The 21,173-nt window shown below is 40.8% G+C and overlaps 2 pseudogenes; both read left to right on the forward strand.

Annotated features, from left to right (window-relative positions):
• The first annotated feature begins 5,243 nt into the window (after positions 1-5,243).
• Positions 5,244-5,638, forward strand: LOC123806255 (annotated as a pseudogene).
• A 3,737-nt stretch (positions 5,639-9,375) lies between these two features.
• LOC123806297 lies at positions 9,376-15,153 on the forward strand (annotated as a pseudogene).
• Positions 15,154-21,173: the final 6,020 nt, after the last annotated feature.

Genomic DNA, 21,173 nt, shown 5'->3' on the forward strand with positions numbered 1-21,173 from the left:
TGAATCAGTGATCAAAAACCTCCCAACAAATAAAAAACCAGGTGGCTTCACAGATACCAAAACCAGATAAAGATATCACAAGAAAATTATAGGCTACTATCCTTTGCGAAGACAGTTGCAAAAATCCTCAACAACATACTAGTAAACCAAATCCAGCAGCACATAAAAAGGATTACACATCATGATCAAGTGGGATTTATCCTAGGAATGCAAGGCTGGACCTTTACATGACTTTCAACATATAAAAGTCAATATAATATTTCACAGTAATACAATGAAGACTAAGATATCATTCAGTTGATGCCAAAAAAAGGCATTTGATAAAATCCAACATCCTTTCATGATTAAAACTCTCACAAAACTAGAAATAGAAAATTCCTCAACACAATGAGAGTTATTTATGAAAATTCTGTAGCTCAGCATACTCACTGGTGAAAGACTGAAAGCTGTACCTATATGATCAAGAACAAGACAAAGATGCACGCTTTAACTACTGCTATTCACCACTACACTAGATATTGTAGCCAAAGATGTTAGACAAGAAAAGGAAGTAAAAGGCATCCAATTCCAAAGGAAGGAGTAAAACTACCTCTATCTGTAGATGACATGATCCTATATATTTAAAAAAAAAACCAAAGAATTCACAAGAAAGTCATTGGAGATAATAAAGTCAACAAGACTGTAAGGTATAAGATCAATTCACAAAAATCAGTCATATTTGTATATGCCGGCAATAATCTAAGAAGGAAATTATGAAAGCAATTCCATTTACAATAGAATCTAAGATAAGAGTAAAATACCCAGATATAAATTTAACCAAGGAGATGAAAGATTTGTACACTGAAAATAGCAAAGAAATTAAAGAAGACCTAAACAAATGGAAAGGCATCCCATGTTCATTGGAAGACAATATTGCTAAGAGGGCAATACTACACAAAGTAATCTACAGATTCAATGGATTGCCTATTAGAATTTAAACAGCCCCCCCCCTTTTTTTTTGCAGAACTGGGAAAGTCAATCCTCAAATCCACATAGAATTGTGAGGGGCAATTCAGGCCCCAAATAGAACAATATTGAAAAAGAACAAGGTTGGAGGACTTATGCTTCCCAATTTCAAAAGCTACACAGAGCTATAATAATCAAAACAGTGTGGTTTTTGGCATAAGGGCAGATATACAGATCAGTGGAAACAAACTTAGAGTCCAAATATAATTATGCCCATATGTCTATAGCCAATTGATTTTCAACAAAGGTGCCAAATCCCTTCAATAGAAGAGTCTCTTCAACAAATGGTGCTGGGACAACTGTATTTCCACATGAAAAAGAATGAAGTGGAACCCTACTTCACACCATATGCAGAAACTGACTCAAAGTGGATCTATAACCTAAATATAAGAACTAAGATCATAAAACTTCTAGAAGAAAACACAGATAAATCTTCATGACCTGGGATTTCACGCTAAAAGCACTAACAGCAAAATAAAAAATCTGGCTTCAACAAAGTTAAAAACTTTTGTGCATCAAAGGACATTATCAAGAAAATGCAAAGACAATCCACTGACTTGGAGAAAATATTTGCAGACTGTATGTGATAAATGTTTACTATCCAGAATATATAGCAAATCTTTACAACAACAAAAAGAGAAATGGTCCAATTAAAAATGGGCAAAGGACTGAAGCCATTTCTCCAAAGACATACAAATGGCCAATAAGCACATGAAAAGATACTCAATATAATTACTCATTAGGGAAATGCAAATCAAAGCCACAAGGACCATTTCACATCCACTAGGATGGCTGTAATTTTTTAAAAAAGAAAATAAGTGTTGGTGAAGATATAGAGAAATTGGAAGCTTCATATAGTACTGTGGAAAGCAGTTTGGCAATCCCTCAAAAGTTAAACTTAGAATTATATGATCCACAATTTCACACCCAAAAAATGGGAAGAACTTGAAAAGATTGCCAATTAAAAAAAAAACAGACAAAAGACTTGACTGGACAGTTCTTTGATAAACATGAAAAAATACTCACCATCAGTAATTATTAGAGAAATGCAAATTAAAACCACAGAGATATCATCTTACATCCATTAGGATGCCTACTATTTAAAAAAAAGCAGAAAATAAGTTGTGAGGATGTGGAGAAACTGGGATCCTTATGCACTAATGATGGGATTGTAAAATGTTGCAACTGCTACAGAAAATTGTTTGGAGTTTCCCCCAAAAATTAAAAATAGATTTACCGTATACCCAGCCATCTCATTTCTAGGTGTGTGTCTGAAGGAAATGAAATCACTTTCTTGAAGAGATAGCTGCATTTCCGTGTTCATTACAGCGTTATTCACAATAACCAAGATGTGGAAACAACCTTAGTGTCTACTGACACATGACTGGATAAAGAAAATGTGGTATGTATACACAACAAAATATTATTCAGCCATAAAAAAGAAAATCCTGCCTTTTGTGACAACATGGGTGGACCCTGAGGGAATTATGCCAAGTGAAGTAAGTCCAACAGAGAAAGACAAATATTGTATGTTCTCACTTAAATGTGGAATCTAAAAAAGCCAAACTCAGAAACAGAAAGGAAAGTGGTAGGTGCCGGGGCCTGGGGACATGGGGAGATGACGTTCAAAGGGTATAAACTTCCAGCTTTCAGATGCGTGAGTTTTGGGGACCAAATGTACATAATGTGACAATAGTTAACAATACTGCATTATATACTTAAAAGTTGAGAATAGATCTTAAATGTTATCACCATACACAGACACAAACAGTAATTATGTGAGTAAATGGAGGTGTTAACTAACCTTATTGTGGTAATAATTTCATAATATGTACATGTATCAAATCATGTTGTAAATCTTAAACTTACATATTATGTAACAATAATATCAGTAAAGCTAGGGGAAAACAATGTATTGTGGGGCTTATATCATGTGTAAAAGTAAAATACGTAACAACAACAACAGAAGGGCCAGGAAGTGAAAAGTATACAGGGTAGGGCAAAAGTAGATTTACCATCATTTGTATAGAAAATAATACAATAAAAAATAATAATACAAGAGTAAATGCTGTGTTTCATATACTTACTACTGTAAACCTACTCCCCCCACCTGTACTATAAAGTTCTTTTGCTACACATGATGTGCCTACTATCACCTGAAGGTAGATGCTGATGAGTTAAAGATGTATACTATAAACTTTAAAGTGATCACTAAAATATCAAAATGAAAAATTGTTCATTAGTCAACAAAGGAGGTAATGGAATAACAAAAAGTACTGATTAATTCAAAAGAATGTGGAAAAAAGGGAAAGAACAAAGAATAAATATAAAACAAATAGCAAGATGATAAAAGCAAACCTAAAATGTTAATAACATTAAAAGTTAATGATCTAAACACCTCAATTTACAGGTTTTGTAAAGTAAAAAACATTTAACAAAATTCAATACCCATTTATGATTAAACTAAAAACTTCTCAACAAGCTAGGATAAGAAAGGAACTTCTTTTACCCAATAAAGGACAAGTCAGAAGCCCACAGCTAACGTCACACTTAATGAGGGAAGACTGGGACAGGGTGAGCACGTCCACTCCCATCAGGTCTGTTCAACATTACCAGGGCAATAAAGACAAGGAAAAGAATGAATTAATACATAAATTGTAAGAGAAGCTGTAAAAACGTTCTTTATTTGCAGATGACACAATTGTGTTCACAGAAAATCTCAAGCAATCTATAAAAACAAAAAAACCCTTCTGAACTAATGAGTGAATTTAGCAAGACTATAGGAATAAACATGGCCAATATACAAAATCAATCACACTTCTATATGCTAGCAACAAACAACTGAAATTTTATATTAAAAAATATAACAATAGCATAAAACATGAAATACAGATAAATTTAACAAAACATATTCAAGACTTCTACATTAAAACATTACACTAAATCTACAAAACATTTCTGACAGAAATTAAAGAAGATCTAAATAAATAGATGGATATATAGTCATGGACTGGAACCTTTAATATTGTTAAGGTAGCCATTATGCTCATATTGATCTATATCGATTTGGCACAATTCTAATGAAAAACCTCAGGGTTTTTTTGGTAGAAATTACCAAGCTGATTTAAAATTTACATGGTTATCCAGAACAGCCAAGTCAATTTTGACAAAAGAAATGATAACAATACCAAAGTCGGAGGACTTACATTACTAGGCTTTAAGACGTCAGTGAAAGTTATTGTAATCAAGACAGTATGTTGTTCGGATAAACATACACAAACAGCTCAATCGAACAGAATAGAGTTCAGAAAAAGACATACAGGTGGTAAACTGATGTTCTACATTGGCAGCATTGTAATGCAGTGGAGAAGATGCTACAACACTGGAGGGATTGGTTACCTGTTACTGCGTAACAAATTACTCCACAACTTAGTCAACACAAATTTATCTTACAGTTTCTATGAGGAATTTGGGAGTGGCTTAGATGGGTAGTGCTGGTTCAGGATTTTCATGAGGTGAGAGTGAGGACATCAGTGAGGGCTCCAGTCACTGATGAAGGCTCAAGTAAAGCTGCAGGATCTGCTTCCAAGACAGTTCATTCACACAGTTATTTGGAAGAGGCCTCAGTTCCTCACCATGTGGATCTCTTCCTATAAGTGTGTCCTCACCACATGCAGCTGGCTTCCCACAGAGTGCGTGATCCAAGAAAGAGAAAGCAAGGGGGAGCCACAGTGCCTTTTATGCCTTAACCTTGGGTCGTAACACCATCATTTCTTCACATTCTATCATTAAAATCAAGTCATTAAATACAGCCCAAACCTAAGAGGAGAGGAATTTAGTCCCTATCTTTTGAAGAGAGGAGTGTGAAAGAATTCATGGGCATTTATAAAATGCCCATACTAGGTATCCATATGGAACAAAATGGATCTCAACCTCTATCTCACAGCACACACAAAAATTATTTCAAAAATGGGTCAGAGGACTAGATAAAAGGTAAAACTATAAAACTTCTAGAAGGAAACACAGGAGATAATTTTTGCAACATTAGGATAGGCAGATTTCTTAGAATACAAAACACCGTTACAAAATTCAATGTCATACACACAGTAAATACATACAAATGTCAAAAACGGGGTTGAGTGGAGGCAGATCATGCTGGGTTGCTGCTGCTGCTGCTGCTGCTACCGCCGCCGTCATGCCAGCCCCTCAATCTCAACAAGGCTGGGTGATGCTCTATAATGGGAGACAAGCCAATCACGGAGCAGGTTGGATCTAGCTTCATTCAACATTGCTACCAGTTATTTCATAATAATAGAACCGAGTCATGCCTTACACGGGAAGGCCAGAAATTCTAGGGGAAAGCTGCCATTGTGGAGAAGTTGTCTAGCCTTCTATTTCAGAAAATCCAGCATAGCATCACGGCACAAGACCATCAGCCCATGCCAGATAGCTGCACCCTCAGCACAGCTGTGAGCTGGTGTAGGGCTGATGAAGACCCCGTCATGGGGTTCCACCAGATGTTGCTATTAAAGAACATCAACAATGCCTGGGTTTGTACCAGTGGCATGTTCAGGCTTGCCCTGTACAACTTTGGCTGACCTCCTCCCAGCCAGGCACTCATGCTGTTTCCTCCTCCCTCCTCTTCCCCATACTATTCACCCTCCTCCAGATACGCAAACAAGCAGGGCTGCAGTGGGAGCAGGCGCAGTGCGCTGCTGCTACCTATGTATTGTGCATGATGTTTAGACGCTAGATAAGTTACATCTGACAGGAGTTTGTGTTGTGCTAGTGCATGCTTTGGGAAAGCTTAATGCAAAAGGTTGTCTTTTTGTTTTTATTATTTTTTAATCTGTTGACAAGTTACTCTAGTAACCCAAAGTGAAGGAGAAAGAGGCTACCTTACAGCCCAGATAATGATTTGTTCAGATGTTTCAATGCTTCATGATACAATAAAACCACAAAAGTTTTCTTAACAAAACCAATGTTGAGTGCAAAAAGTAGTATAATACATGCAAAGTTAAAGAATACTGTACAGTAACATACCTAAAATGGATATGTACATATATATTAAGAGTATAAATGTGTGCAGGGGAAAATATCAACTTCAATATTGTTTTTACCTTGGAAGAGGAAGAGAAAGAGGGGAAATGGCATCCAGGTGGAAAGCACAAAGAATCTTAATTATATCTATAATGTGTTGTTATTTTTAAAGATTTGAAACGTAGCAAAATATAAACATTTGGTAAAACTGGGTGACAGAGCCCTGGATGGTGTAATTCAGTGGACTGAGTGCCAGCTTGTGAACTGAATAGTCGCTGGTTCCATTCCCAGTCAGGGCATATGCCTTGGGTTGTGGGCCAGGTCCCCAGTAGGGGGTGTGCGAGAGTCATCTGCACATTAATGTTTCTATCCCTCTCTTTCTCCCTTCCTTATACCTCTCTAAAAATAAATAAATAACATCTAAAAATAAAAGAATTTATTTTTAAAAAACCTGGGTGACAGATACACAGGGTATTCATTGTAGAATTCTCTGTACATTTCTGAGGCTTGAAATAATTTATAATAAAAATTGTTTTAAAGGAATGGGGTCAGCAAGCTATGACCTGCGAGTGGGCTGTGTGTTTCTGTGTGTAAAGTTTCATTGAACACACACACACTAGATTATGTATTGTCTGGGGCTGCTTTCCTGCCACAACAGAAGAGTCAGTAGTTGTGACAGAGGCCATATGGCCTCTAAGCCTAAAAGATTTTCTACCTGGTCTTGATTTATATCTATAGTGTGTGGCTTAATGTCTTAAACACAGTAGGCTTTCAAGAAATGTGCTAAGTACTCATAAACAGCGCATGTTGGCTTTTTGTTTAATGAATATTAATTGAGCTCCTACTAAATGCCAGGTAATGTTGTAGGTACTGACTATATACAGTCAAGAAGACAGAGCCAGGCCTAACTTCACTCAAATTTTCTTTGACCTGGGATCCATGTTGCCTCAGGGTGTGATGTAGCAGGTATTGGGCTACTGTCCACTAGAGGGCAGCCTGAAGCTTGCCCAAAAAGGTGCAGTAATAGCTCTTAAACCCAACAATCTAATATTACCAGGAACTATCATGAAGGACAAAACACCAAACTACCTAAGGTTTGTATTTATTCTCTCAAAATTGTTTTTCTTTGTTTTTATTGTTGACACTATTACGGATGTCCCCATTTCCCTGCTTCCCCTCATCTACCCAGAACCTGCCCTCCCTCCTTCCCTCTGGCCACCACCAGGCTGTTGTATATGTCTGTGGGTTATGCATATATGTTCTTTGGCTAGTCCCTTTCACCTTTTTTCATCCAAGATTATTGTTAACAAAATTATAAAATGGGTCAAATTTGCCTTTGGAACTCCTACCCTTCTGTTTCTTCACCTTTTCTACTCCTTTCCCTGCAAAGTTAGAGTGAAACATTGCAGGCGCCACCTGTAAGTAAAACACGTGGGAGGGGCAGGCAGGTGCATCTCTAACTAACAGATCAGTCAGGCTGAGAAGGGAGAGGAGGTACCCAGGCAGGCAGAGGTGAACCCAGGAAACACAGAACTGCAGGCCAAAGCCACCCTAAAAGCAGAAATGCTTGTGTGCTTGCTTGCACACAAATACCAAGTTTGGTATCTACCATATTAAAAGAAGAGAAGAAACACATACCTTCTATTTATTAGCGCACCCACTACCTACTTTGTACCACACAGGATATAGCGATGAACACTACAGACAGTGCCAGCCCTCAAAAACAGAAATGTGCTAAAAGCACTGGAGGAGTAAAGACTTTTGGTTACTAATAGCATAAGTAACCAAGTGTAGTGGCAAAAACCATTTTATCCCCAGGGATTCTGTGATTTCAGCGGACTGGCTTCTTTCTGTGTCAGGAAGATTAGAAGGCCATGGCTGATTGATGGTGGGGGGCTAGAATCATCTAGAGGCATCTTTGCTCATAGCTAGTGGCTGATGCTGGCTCTCATCTGGGACTTCCACTGAACTGTGAGATGGAACATGTATACATTTCTTCTCCATGTTGTCTTTCCAAATGGATTAGTTTGGGCTTCCTTGGAGTATAGCAGCTTAATTCTAAGAGCCAGCATTCCCAGAAAGAAGGGTGGAAGTACATAGCATGTTGATGATCTAACCTCAGCAGTTCTACAGCATCACATCTGTCCTACTTTATTTGGTCAGGCAGCCACAAAGATCTGCATAGGTTCAAGGAGAAGAGACATAGACCACTAACCCCCACCACTTGGTAGAAGAAGCACTAAAATTACATGGTAAGAAGAGCATGTGGGATGGGAGATGTTATACTATGGCCATCTTCAGAAAATATTATCTGCCATCAGCTGTCATGACAGCATAGGGTGGGGGGGGGTGAGTAACAGCAGAGGCCTCTGTGAGGAAGCCTTGTCTTCAGCTAAGGGGGATAGGCAGCTAAGAGGGGCCTGGGGGAGAGTTTCAGGTAGAGGAATCAACATTTGCAAATGGTGCACTCCACGGAAGGGCTAGTGTGCTTGAATCATGTGTCTCACTGTGAAGGAAGTATAAAGGGTAAGGGAAACATACTGCAAGAGGAGGAAACAGAGGGAAGACACCAAGTGCCCTGGGTCACAACTTCTGTGCTGGACCCCTGAGATCGGGAGCAGTCTCCAGTCAGTGGTGTCTCATGAAGACAGGGGCTAGAGAGGACAGCAGCAGGCAACCACCACCCCAAAATTAATGAAAGTGAGGAAAACCCTATATGGTTTAGTTACCACCCAACTACCCCAGGGGTCCCAGTATGGAAGACAAAGTTGAAACTGCCCAATTCTTATCCAGATAAAGTAACGGAAGTCTAAAGAAAATAACTATGCCTCTAACATGCCTGAGGCAGCTACGGATGAAAGAGTTGGCACAAGGCACATCAACAATACAGAGGAGATGGGGAGGCCCAGCAAGTCTACAGTAAAAAACTCACGTTGCTGTCACTTAGGCACCTGCTACCCTGTACTCTTACCCCTTGTTCTCATTTCAGATCAGTGACTGAGTGGGGGTTTTTTTCCTCATTTTATACTTGGGATTGAATGTATCTCAAGCTAGTCTTGTCTCAAGAGCTGATTCTTGAGACAACGGAAAATTAACTGAGTGCGCAGTTGCCTAAAAGGCACTGTGCTTGAAGATCAGGACAAGGAGGCCATTATCGAAGAAGCTAAGTTTGCTGTATAATAAGGATCAGAAGATCCAGTCCTGATTACAGAATCTTGGATGGTTTCCCCCACCTCATCCTTCGAGACCATTCCAAAAGATCTGTAAGATTCCATCTGGGAAAACACTAGTTCTTGGAGAGCAAGAAGGAAGAGGGTTATTGGTTGAAATAAAAACAGTGTTGAAGGAGTTCCAGCAAGCAGGGTTCTCAAACTTGTGAACAATAATCTGCCAAAGAATACAACTTCAAAAAAACCCAACTAGAAGCACTATGCAGAGAAGTCAGATGAGAGGGGCCCTTAGGAAAGAAGACAGCTGGTCCACAGCACAAGAATCTGGATCCAGCCCTCCAGGCAGATGGAAGGGTTGCTCTGCAGAGAAGCCCCCTTCAGGATCTGTGAGGGAGACATAAACAGAAGACTCCTGGAAACGGAGATGGTGGCAGTACCAGCGAAACCCCTCAGGCACCTCAGAAGAGAACGGTCCAAGCAGACCCCACTGTTGAAAGTGAGGAGGCATTTAAGAATAGGACAGAAGCTAACAGGAAGATTTCTAAAGAATTAGAACCATGGCTTGTTGAGGACTAGGACTTGGTTACCAGGCAGAAGTGGCCGTTTCAACTCCCTGCTAAGAAAAATGTAGGTGCAATCCTAGAAGACTATGCAAGCTGCAAGAAATCACAGGAAAATGTCAACAATATCCCTGGCTGGTGTAGCTCAGTGGGTCAAGGACTGGTCTGCGAACCGAAAGGTCACTGGTTCAGTTCCCAGTCAGGGCACATGCCTGGGTTGCTAGCCAGGTCCCCGGTTGGGGGCACAAGAGAGGCAACTTGCACATCCATGTTTCTCTCCCTTCCCCTCTCTCTAAAAAATAATGAAATATTTTTTAAAAATATGCACTGCCCACCGAAATCCTCTTGGTTCACTCTGATGCACCAGTGTCCCAGGTTTATGGAGTGCCACACCTACTGAGATATTTGTAAGAGTCACAGCAATGTTGGCATATATGCCCCTTGATCAGAAGAGCCTTGCCGTATTGTTGGGCTATTTGCATATCTGGCAAAGAATGGTGCATCTCTACTGCCAGTGATTCCAAAGTGGCTTTGGCTGAGCACCACCGCAAAGCCCTGTGAGTGCCTACTGACCACTCACTACTATGTGTAAACACTCTTTCTGTTCTTAGTCTTTTTCTTGTATAACTGGTGTTCTTTAAAATTATTAATGTTTAACAGGGCTTATATTTCAGTTTTGTTTTAAACAGAAAATAAAAACAGTTCAAGCTCCTTTTCTCATTGAAAGTTACTACCAGGGTAAGCAGTAATTAGACAAAGAAAAAACATTCAGTAGAACACTTTCTGGCCTAGTTGACATTGTTTGAATGCTGATGTTCTATCCCTTTGACACTACACAATTTTCTGATTATCTATTAATGCTACATGACAAAAGGCTCTAAGTGCCAAAGGTTCAACTTTATATATTTGAAAACCCATATGTTTGTGCTCCTTTTCTAATGGTGCCTAGAGTAAAATAGTCCATCCTCTGCATGTCCCTCTGTGTTACTCCTCAGGCATTGTACCTTCTCTCAAATTGTTGAAGGAAGCTGGGTTGTCTCATGGTTTTTGTGTTTGAGTCTAGTGCACGTTCTATTATGATAGAAGCAGTGCATTATTGTGTAGCCATGGTTTTCTGGAGAAGTCAATATTTTAGGAACTGTATTTCAGATCTTAAATACAATCTGTTTCTAAATTTCAAAGAAAAAAGAGTCAGATGCAAGAAATCTGTCCTTAAAATGGGTACTGTGTATCACTAGGCAGGTATTAATACATATCAGATAAATTATAAATATCTGTATGCAGATGACAAGAGATAAAATTGGAGAGTCAAGTGGAGACCAGACCATGAAGGATCTTATAAATTAGGTTAGGGTGTGGCTCCTGTGCTTTCCTAATGATACAATTTCAATCCAGCTGCAGACATATGACACAGATTATGTGGACACTAAACTACCTGCCACAATGACTTATGCTTTTGAAATTTTTGTTCATCCTGCTTCTGCATGAAATGGCTTTACTGAGCTGGGGAAAACCTAATTATCTTCTAAGATTCAGCCTAGGTGTCACCAACTCTGTCAACTCTTCCTCAACCCCAAATATACGGCCACCTTAGTGTCCCTACTCTATTTTGCACAGACTATTTTCATTGCACTTATTTACTTTATTGTACTCATTCACACATATGTTCCCTGCTCTAGTCTCTGGGCTCTTTGAAGACGCTGATTGTGTCTTACTTGTTTATCTTTGGATGCTCAACACGTTGAGCATTCAATAATTGTTTGCATACTATTTCATGAGTGAAAATTCCACCTTCAAACTGAAGCTAACACGAATATGACTTTCTTACTTTGGTGAAGATCATAGATACTTTGGATTATCTTTTATTTTAAGCTTAGGCTATGCCAAAATTGAAGGGTATAACCATCACCAACACCATGTAATGACTGCTTTTTCTATGGCAGTTGTATGTTGTAAGCACTTAACATGTATTAACTATTTAATCCTCCTACTAGTCCTACTACAAGTTCAAGAAGGGTTGCAAAGGCTGCAGCTCATCACCTGGAGAAGAAGGCCCAAAGGGGTAGATGAAATGAGGAAGATCTGGAGAGGTCTCATGGGCCACAGTGCAGAAGCAGAGAGCTGAAGAGTAGAGTTCTTTAGGAAAATGATTTGGGCTGTGGCCTGGGATGAGGTTTTTACTGCTTATTGCAGTATGGGACCATGAGACATAGTCCATACACAAAATGGGTAGGATTCTTCATTATACACAGGAGCAAGTGAGAAGTAACATTCTACAACTTATCAAGAAGACAATTAAAAATGCCATATGTTGTTTCCTGTTCCACTGAAGATGGAGTAAGCACATTCTATCATATTTTTCTTGCTAATTACAATAAAAACTCCAGTTCAAAATACATGAATAACTATGAAAAAAAATTCTGAAAGGGGAGAAAAGGCGGCAAACTGGCTGGGGACTTGAGGGGTAATTCAGTGGTGAGTTCCCTTGGGTGGTCTTTTTGTTTTGCCTCCTGTATAACCTAGCTTGGATGTTAGAGCAACATGCAACCAGAAAATGCTAGTAATTGCACTCTCAAAAAAAAATTCCCAAGAAAAGCCCATTTTCTCTAGCCACACCACCAAAAGACTGTAGTTCTTCAGGAGGTTACCCTTTTGACAATAGCTACCCTACTCTAGTCAAGCACCACAAAAAAACCTCAGACCTTTCCCCTTCCCCACCAGGTACTGCAGAGACTGTGGGTCAAAGCCCTGTTGACCATCCCTTCCTTATACCAACAAAGCAAAGATGGCATTTCTTTCCTCCTTGCCAGGCACTGAAGAGACCACGGGGAGGAGTTCTATTGACTATTCACAACTTATACTACTAGTTGAACAATTAAAAGGTGGTACCCCATCCCTTCTCAAATAGAGTGGGGAAGTAGAAAAAGGGATATTGACTCCCAAGCAACCCATGTATGAAACTAACTGGTATCAACAGAGCAAAGCTTTGAGAACTGAACTACAATGTGGAATACTCTAAGGCATCATATTGGCCTCTGGGTAGCATATAGTGGAGCAGGTCAGAATAGCTTTGCAAAGGCTTTGAAAACTAAATCAATCTTCAAACCAGAGCCCACAAAATTGGACCAGAATGTGCATTCTGTATGTCAACATATTGACTGCTTGCTAAAATAGAAGATTAACAAAGGAGCTAGAGCTTCATAATATTCAAAATGAACAGGATAAAAAAAAATTACCTCTGATACTAAGAAACATGAAAAACAACTCAAGTGAGAAAATACAACAGATGCCAACACTGAGGTGACAAATATGTGGGAATTATTGAACAAGGATTTTAGAGAAGCTATCATAAAAATGCCCTAAGTAATTATGAACACTTTTGGAACACAATGAAAAACAGAAAATCTCATCAAAGGTGAAGAAAATATAAAGACCTCACTGCAAATTTCAAAACTAAAAATTACAAGTAAAAAGCTCACTGAATGGACCTGAGAGCAGAATGGAGACTTAACAGATGAAAGGATCACTGAACCTGAAGATGTATCAGCAGAAATTATTCAGTATGAACAAAAGAAACAAAGCAGAAAAAAATGAACAAATGCCTATGGGACAATACAAAATATCTAACACTTACATCACTGAAGTCCCAGAAGGAGAGTAAAAATAGTGCAGAGCACAACAAATATTTGAACAAATAATGGCTGTAAACTTCCCAAATTTGACAAAAGACATAAACCTACAATTCATGAATCTGGGTAAACCCTAAAAGGAGAAACCTAAATAAATCAGCACCCAGATACACTGTAATCAAACATCTGAAAATTAAAGATAAAGAAAAAATCTTGAAAGCAGCTGGAGAGAAACAAAGGATTACCTACGGGGGAATAACAATTCGAATGACTACAGCTTTGTCATCAGAAGAGCAACTTCTTAAGAAGGAAGAAGAAGATGGTGATGATGAGGATGAAGAAGACAACATGTCTGAAGGCTCCAAGGTGCCTTAGGGTGATCGTCCTGCAGGTGCCCAGCTCGACCAGCTTAATGGTGAGCAGGGCCCTCAGAGTATCAATGAGAGTACCAAGGAGTGGACACCCTGTGGACTCCACTAGGGCCAAGATAAAGGGTGGGAGGCAGCACCAGGCAATGGCACCTGTGAGTTGTTCATTCATGGCAGCTATCAATAAGGGGAATCATTCTCTGTTGCCATTGGGCCAGACCCCCAATCCCCTATGCCTTTGCTCCCAGGAACACCAGCCCTGCCTGAGGCCAGTGGGGCTCCCTTTGACTGCCCTTCTGTGTGCAAAGAGAAGCCAGGTAACCCTATAGAGTGGACAGGGATGGATGTGGTAGAATATTTCACAGAGGCTGGCTTTCCTGAGCAGGCAACAGCTTTCTAAGAAAAAGAAATCAACGGCAAGTCTCTCCTGCTTATACAATAAACAGATGTGCTAACCTGCCTGTCTATCCGCACTGGCCTAGTGCTAAGAGCCTATAAGCACCACATCAAGGTGAAACAGGGTGCAGAATGACAGGTTCCCTGCAGCCCATGGTTGGGGGATGGGAGAAGGGAGAACAGATGACAGGCTGAAGATACTTTGCATATCTATGGCAAGCTGATGGCTAGCTAATAGCCATGCTACCTGCCTGGGGCAAAAGGTGTACATGACTTTCAGAATGTACCTTGACTTGTGACATAGCCAGAGAGGTGGAGGCCCCTGCATCACTGAGTCATGCTTGCCCTGACTAGAGATGGCAGGCAGCCAAGAGAAAGTAGAAGATGTGGGAAACCTGGCAAATGCAGCTCAGTGTGGGAGGAGCTACATGGGAGATCACGTAGGAAGCTCTGGGTCAGGATTTAAAAGAAGAGTGGGCAGCCCTGAGGTATGAGGGCTATGATGTAGCAGCTAAGCAGTTTGTAGAAGCGTTGGTCTGCCATGGACAGAGCCATGCAGGTGGAGTGAGAAAAGGGAAGGAGAAGGAAAAGCCATGAGGAAGGAACCATGAGCCAGAAGGGAATTCAGCCATGTTGCCTATAATGATGTAGCAGCTATGCAGTTTGTAGTCAGGATTCTGCCATGCAGCCTAGTGCAGTAAGGAAGGAGGCATGCTGCTGCACTAACTGGGCCTGCTCCAGCTGACTCTGAAGCCACCAAGAACTCTGTCTTGCAAGATGCTAACCTGCTGCTTTGCGGACTTGGACTTTATCTGGACCCTAGGGACTTGGTACATATGGAAAGCCCACTCTCTTGGGACTTGTGCCTTTCCTGGACTTCACCATGATCCAGTGCAACATGGCACATGCTTTCCTGGACTATTACATGGAGGCTAAAGACAACGTATCCCAGATCCTGAAGTGGAGAGCTGCTGCAAAAGAATAGCAATCTGCCTGCACAGACAGCTTAAGAACAGATAAGAAGATGGGGAACTATTGGGCTTGGTTTTGGCTTTCAGCCTGGTGGAGAGCAAGGGAAGTGCTGGGTCTCATGGGAGAACAGGGATCTGAGCAGAAGTGCTCTCAGCACCCCCAGCTTTTTACCCATAAATAAAAACTTGTTTCTCTTAACACTACTTGTTGGGTCATACATCAGGGTGCCACGTGCACAGGCCTGTTTGCTCAGTTACAGAGGTGCTCCAGCAAGGCTACTTTGAGAATGACAACCCTGATGGCTTTCTAGGCTGATGCCCAGTTTTGCCCCTGCACCAACCCATTCCAGCCCCATCTCACTGAAGAACCTCAGAGTCCAAAAGCTGCACCAGAGACACTTTCAGCCCTTATAACAGGTTCCAGTGAAGGGGGACCCTTCCCTCTTCATCTCTTCCCTGTCTCAACATACATCTGGCCTTCAGCACATCCTAAACTCCCCAGCCTAGGACGTTTAAAAAAAAAAAAGAGCATTTCCCATCTCCTCTAGATCTTTAGTTCAGCCAGATGTTTCCCATATAAATGATTTGTTCTGCCTGTTCATCTTGGTAGGTGGCCTTTCTTCCCTCCCCCACCAACCAGGCCCATCCTTGGTCTGTCCCCAGCCTCCATCCCCTGGGAAAGGTGGGGTGTGGTGCAGGGGTCTTCCCCACTCCTCCCCTTTCTGTTGGTTGTTGCTCTAGATGGCTGTATTGCTTTTAAATATTGTGTTGCAGTTTTTAAGAAGGAAAAAAATCATGGAGAGGGAAGGAGCAAAACATTTTTAAAGTACTGAAAGAAAAGAATTGACAACCCATAATTCTATATCCAGTGAAAAATACCTTTCAGGAAAGAAGGTGAAGTAAAGATATTATGAAATGAAGGAAATGGGACTTCCAGCCAAGTTGGAGGCATAGGTAGATATGCTTTCCTTCCTTGAACAACCAAAAGGACAACAAATGAAAAAACAAAAAACAACCAGAACTGCCAGAACATCAAACTGTATGGAAGTCCAATAACCAAGGAGTTAAAAAAAGAAACATTCATCCAGACCTGTAGGAAGGGTGGAGATGGGCAGCTGGGGCAGAGAGGGTATACAGCAAGGTGGCAGCTGGTGTACTGAGCGATTATGCATTTGCGTGCGGATAAACCCAGAGGAACTGGGAAGCGAGACAGACTATGCAACCCAGCGTTCTAGCACAGGAAAATAAAGCCTCCAAACCTTTGGCTCTAAAAACCTCTGGGGGTTGTGGAGGTGGGAGAAACTCCCAGTCTCACAGAAGAGTCCATTGGAGGGACCCACGGGGTCCTACAACGTATACAAACCCACCCACCCAGGAATCACCAGATGGAGCACCAGATGGACCCAAATCACTTGTGGGTAGTGGGGAAAGTGACTGAAAGAAGGGCAAGAGCCAGGCAAGTGGCATTGTTCCCTCTCTGACCACCCCCCGACACACATACAGCGCCACAATGCAGTGAAGTGGGTTGCCCTACCCTGGTAAATAACTAAGGCTCTGCCCCTTACCATATAACAGGTGTGCCAAGACAAAAATATATGGCCCAAATGAAAGAACAGCTCAAAACTCCTGAAAAAAAAACTTAAGTGATGAGGAGATGGGCAACCTATCAGATGCAGAGTTCAAAACACTGGTAATCAGTATGCTCACAGAATTGATTGAGTATGGATGCAAAATAAAGGAAGACGTGAAGACTATACAAAGTGAAATAAAGAAAAATGTACAGGGAACCAACAGTGAAGGGAAGGAAACCAGAACTCAAATCAATGATTTGGAACAAAAGGAAGAAATACACATTCAACCAGAACAGAATGAAGAAACAAGAATTCAAAAAAATGAGGAGGAGTTTAGGAATCTCTGGGAAAACTTTAAATGCTCCAACACCTGAATCATAGGGGTGCCAGAAGAAGAAGAGGAAGAGCAAGAAATCGAAAACTTATTTGAAAAATTAATGAAAGAGAACTTTCCCAATCTGGCAAAGGAAATAAGACATGCCAAGTCCAGGAAGCTCAGAGAGTCCCAAAGAAGTTGGACCCAAAGAGGGACACACCAAGGCACATCATAATTACATTACCCAAGGTTCAAGATAAGGAGAGAGTCTTAAAAGAAGCAAGAGAAAAGGAGACAGTTACCTACAAAGGAGTTCCCATAAAACTATCAGCTGATTTCTCACAAGAAACCTTGCAAGCAAGAAGGGGTTGGAAAAAAGTATTTATACTCATGAAAGGCAAGGACCTACATCCAAGATTACTCTGTCCAGCAAAGCTATCATTTAGAGTGGAAGGGCAGATAAAGTACTTCCCAGATAAGGTCAAATTAAAGGAGTTCATCGTCACCAAGCCCTTATTATATGAAATGTTAAAGGGACTTATCTAAGAAAAAGATCAAAATTATGAACAGTAAAATGACAACAAACTCACAACTATTAACAATGGAACCTAAAAAACAGAAACTAAAACAAATTAAGCAAGCAACTAGAACACAAACAAAATCACAGAAATGGAGATAACATGGAGGATTATCAGCAGGGAGGGGGAAGGGAGGATGAGGGAAAATGCTGTACAGGGAATAAGTATAACTGGTAGATACAAAATAGAAAGAGGGAGGTTAAGAACAGTATAGGAAATGGAGAAGCCAAAGAACTTGTATGTACGACCCATGGACAGGAACTAAGAGAGGGGGGATGCTGGAGGGCGGGGTACAGGGTGGAGGGGGATAAAGGGGAGAAAAAATGGAACTGTAATAGCATAATCAATAAAATATACTTAAGGAAAAAGAGATGATCGAAAATGGAATGATTTGCCACTATCAGAGCTGCTCTAAAGAAAAAAAAAGTTCTTTAAGCCCTGGCTGGTGTGGCTCAGTGGATTGAGCATCTGCCTGCAAACCAAAGGGTTGCTGGTTTGATTCCCAGTCAGGGCACATGCTTGGGGTTGTGGGCCAGGTCCCCAGTGGGTAGCACAGGAGAGGCAACCACACATTGATGTTTCTCTCCCTCTCTTTCTCCCTCCTGTCCCCTCTGTCTATAAATAAACTAAAGATCTTTAATAAAAGTTCTTTAAATGAAAAGGAAATAACAGAAACTTGACATTTTGGGGGTAAATATTGGGTTAAATATAATCTCTTGAATTTTTAAAGCCATGTTTGATAGATGAAAGCAAAATTATAACACTGTCTCACATGGTTCTCAATGTATATAGAGATATTATTATTTAAGATAACAGCCCTGGCTGGTGTGGCTCAATGGACTGAGCACCAGTCAGGTTGTTGGTTTGATTCCCAGTCAGGGCACAAGCCTGGGTTGTGGGCTGGGTCCCCAGTTGGGGGCATGAGAGAGGCAACCAATCAATGTATCTCTCACACACTGATGTTTCTTTCTCTCTCTTTCTCCATCCATTCCCATCTCGCTAAAAGTCAATAAAAATGTTAAAAAAGAAAAAGACAACAGTATCACCCTGGGCAGTGTGGTTCAGTTGGTTGGAGTGTCATCCCATAAACTGAAAGGCTGCAGGTTCAATTCCCAATCAGGGCACATGCCTAGGTTGCAGGTTCAGTCCTGGGTCATGGCGGGTACCAGAGTCAACGAATCAATAGTTCTCTCTTTTTCTTCTTCCCTCTCTCCCTTCCCCTCTCTCTAAAATGAATAAGCATGTCTTCGGGTGAGGATTAAAAAAAAAAAGAAAGAGGAAGACAACAGTATCATAAAGGAAGGAAAAAGACCTAAAGGTGGTAAAGTTTCTATATTCTACTTGAACTGGTAAAGTATGTATAATATAATCTCTACAGCAACAATTAATTGGTCTATACAGGCCAATGAAAATACAGACATTGTCAGATTATATGTTTTTAAAAACACGACTGAAGAGAGTTGTCACACAAAATGGCAAAGCAGAAAACTTTAGGAGTTGGTCCCATCATCAAAGCAACCACCGAGCAAGGAACAGTGATTGAAATCAACTATTCTGGAACACTGGGACATGACCAGAAACTTTTAACAACCAAAGGAGTCCTCATAAGAATGAAGGGAGAAGTCACTGCTCTTTCCCAAGTGAGCACCATGTGCAAACCAGCCAACATCCTCCATTTCTTAAACATGTTGCAGCTGTGTGGATGGCAGCCTGCATTCCTGGAGAAGCTGCTGATGCTATTGCCGGCAGTGGAGATGTTGTCCTCCAAAAATTAGGGCTCATACATTTTGGTCAGTCTTATGGATCCCTGAGGACCAGCAGAAATGCTTGCCTAGCATTTGAACTCTCTCAGCAGCCAACATCAGCTTCCCCAGAGAAACAGTGACTTCATAAAAACAAGGGATACACTTCTTTGCTGTTGTCCCTAGGGGAGACGGGCCACCGCTAGCCAGTTCCCGCATCCTCAGGAGAACAGTGCGGCAAAATCTGTCAGAAAAGGAGTAGAAGGTTTACCAGTCCTAGGTGACCCAGCAGTTTCACAAACAAACCCTCCAGCAAGTTTAAAAATAATTAGGCCCAACTCAGAGGAAGTGGAATTGCTCCTGCTATGCAAGGAGGTCTAGCTGCTCCAGTGAAATTGACGCGCAGGAAAGTATTCTGTCTGACACATCCTATGACGAAGAGCGACAAAAAACAATTCTGGATGTCCTGAGTCATCGCCAGATCATCCACGATTCTATTCAAAACCTGGGTAAAAAGTACGGTATCATTAATGGAAAGGTTTCAAAAATTCACTATTTTCACGTGAAATCAATGTGGCTAAATCACCCACATGGATATGCATAAAATTACCTTCTTTCTCGAAAGATCAAATTACAGAAAATGAAGAAGGACCCTCCTCCCTTCCCATTCTCTTACCCTGAAAGTGACAGCCCAACTATACCAGTAGAAAGGCCAAAAAAATGATTCCAAGAGCAACCTTGTAGGAACATCTTACCAGTCAGTCATTTCATAGGATGAGATCAGGAGTCACTCTACCAGGAGTAGGAGCCACACCTCAGCCAGAGTTTGACGATTTCTTCCATCTTCACACAGTCATATCAGTCATATTACACACTGATGATCTAATGCCGGGCTCCTCTTCCATGGCCTGCTTTGCCAGCCCAGGGGCTTGCAGCACCAGCAGTATCTTCTCAGCTGCCCAAGATGCCACATAAGTACCAACAGCCACGTTGGGCCCAGGCAGATCCAGTGCGGTACACAACCCTGAGGTGATGGCTTACTCAACTTTGCTGAAAAATAAGAGCCTCAGCCATACTGCCTCATCTCTCTGCATCCCAGTTGGTTTTGCTACAAATTCATCAGTAGAAACTGATTGGGATATACTGAAACAAAACTTCTGATGACCTTTGACCTTGGTCCACAGGAAGTGATCCTTGGACACTCAAATCCCTTGTACACCTCTTCAACAAAAATGACACTGATGGGAAAGCTCTGCTGCCACTCAAGAGAGACACGATGTATATGGGGTGTAAGCTGGGGACAGCTCTGAAGTTGCGCCACTACATCAAAAAGCTTAAAGGAAATATGTTGACGTTTTTAAAACATTTGTGTAGATTTAGATTGAACTTAATTCTGGGAGACCAACGCCATCTTGTTTTAAAATCATTTTGCTGCCCTTAGAAATTTTTATGTTGTAGAAGGTTCCTCTAAACATATGTTATATCCAGAATTGTAAAACTACATTACAGTCCAGTCTACTTCTTTAGAAACCATTTTACACATTACATTAGTAATTCAAATTGGCAGTTTGTTTTTTACTGTTGTTGTTGGATAGTTTACAAATATACTTCATATAGGAAACAGAAAAACACACTTGATTTTGGTTAATGTTTATATGTAGAATCGAACAGCTAAATCCCAAAGAGAAAAGTATCAGGGATTGACAAGTTCTCTAATAAAATCCATGAGACGTTTTCCTTAGAAGAGAATTTAAAGGTACAGCTGTAGATATCATCATTCTCAAATATTTTGTCTGTTACTGCAGTGTTCTGTTCTTGTTCTACCAG

This window comes from Phyllostomus hastatus, unplaced genomic scaffold, assembly GCF_019186645.2.
Source record: "Phyllostomus hastatus isolate PE091 unplaced genomic scaffold, TTU_PhHast_1.1 phas_scaffold_385, whole genome shotgun sequence".
In the NCBI taxonomy this organism is placed as follows: domain Eukaryota; kingdom Metazoa; phylum Chordata; class Mammalia; order Chiroptera; family Phyllostomidae; genus Phyllostomus; species Phyllostomus hastatus.